Consider the following 1,751-nt stretch of genomic DNA (forward strand, 5'->3'; position numbering starts at 1 on the left):
AGAAAAAAAGAAAGAAAGAAAAGAGTCCTTTTCCCACATTCACATAGTTTTGCTAGTCCCAGAGTTTAACAAGGACTATCTCTGTTTTGGGAACTATCTATTGGAGCATCGTGAGTGCCTCAGTGGGTACTGAACTGAACAAGTTTGCTCTTCCCCTAGAATCCATCACTAGCCCCTGGAGGAGAAGGGCTATGTGGGCCTCTCCCAGAATTATAGTTGACTATTTTTGCTCTTGTTTGTTTGTTGGTTGGTTGGTTAGTTGGTTGGTTGGTTGGTTGGTTGGTTGGTTGGTTGGTTGGTTGGTTGGTCAGTTGTTTTTTTTAAGGGTAGTTGTTCCTCTGTGTAGTGCTGGCTGTCCTGGAACCCCCACTGTAAACTAGGTGGCCTCAAACTCAGTGCTCTGTCTGCCCTGTCTCTGGAGTGCTGGGATTAAAGCCTTTTGCTACCATGCCTGGCCTGTGATTGACTATTGGCAGTTTCAGTCTCCTGCAGTGCAGTTCCACTGTAGGCAGCTGCTGATGCTGTGAGATTATTACTGCATTTGCTACACTGTTCAGGAAAACAGTATTTCATAGTTATTCTCTTACTTTTGTACTTTCATGTTCCTTGCTTCCTCTCTTCTACATTGCTCTCTGAGCCTTAGAAGACTTGGAGTGAATGTCCTGTTTATGGTTGAACGCTCAGTGTTTAGTTATTCCTAGTACACCGGCTAGCCTTTACCACTTACAATGTGAGGAGATGTTTCCTTCTGTGGTAGACTAGATGGTGTATTTACAACAGTCACACAAGACTGAAATGCTCAGGCACATTTGAGAATTCTAGATACAAACCTAGAAATGACATTCATTTGAGTTCTCATTTCATTTTCTCATACATTCTCTGCGTTAAGACCCTATCAGTCTTTGTTTCTGCATCTAGGAGGCCAAGTGAGCCAAAAGTAATTTTAAAAAGTAGGTGACTAGAAGGCAATCATTTAAAAAAAATATTTCTAGGAGCTTTTTTCTAACCGAAGATAATTATGAATTCATTACTGATTCATTATATATATTAATATTTGCACTAATTAATTACTTGACATTAAATTGCTAATAAAGGCTATAATCATGTAGAGGGAGCAGCACTGACTGACACTAACGAATCCTTAGGCTGTGGCAGAGACAATCGCTATGGGAAAGCACACAGGCTTTCTGGTAGGTCATGTGGGACTTCCTATAAAACCCACAATCCTTTTTCTTGTCCTCAACTCTAATGAAGGGTTAATGTTGACAGTTTAGTTTGGAAACTTAGACTCTGAGATAAAGAAACTTTGGCCTTTGCATTGTAACAAAAAAGGGAAAGAGTAAAGACAATTATTGGATAATGAGATTACTGCAAACCTTGGAAGCAATCTGCCCTTCCCTCGGACTGCTATGTATTGAGCAGTGATAACTGCAGCTACTGAGCCTAGTGGAGAATCAGCTGGGGCTGGACAAAACAAACTTCTACTAGATCTAAAGTATGCTCTTTGCTTCTTTATTGTTTCTTTCTTTGTTTCTTTCTTTGTCTCTTCCTTCCTTCCTTCCTTCCTTCCTTCCTTCCTTCCTTCCTTCCTTCCTTTCTTTCTTTCTTTCTTTCTTTCTTTCTTTCCCTCTTTCCTTGTTTCCTTGTTTTTTGTTTGTCTCTTCCTTCCTTCCTTCCTTCCTTCCTTCCTTCCTTCCTTTCTTTCTTTCTTTCTTTCTTTCTTTCTTTCTTTCTTTCTTTCTTTCTTTCTT

Source organism: Mus pahari, chromosome 5 (assembly GCF_900095145.1).
Source record: "Mus pahari chromosome 5, PAHARI_EIJ_v1.1, whole genome shotgun sequence".
NCBI lineage: Eukaryota > Metazoa > Chordata > Mammalia > Rodentia > Muridae > Mus > Mus pahari.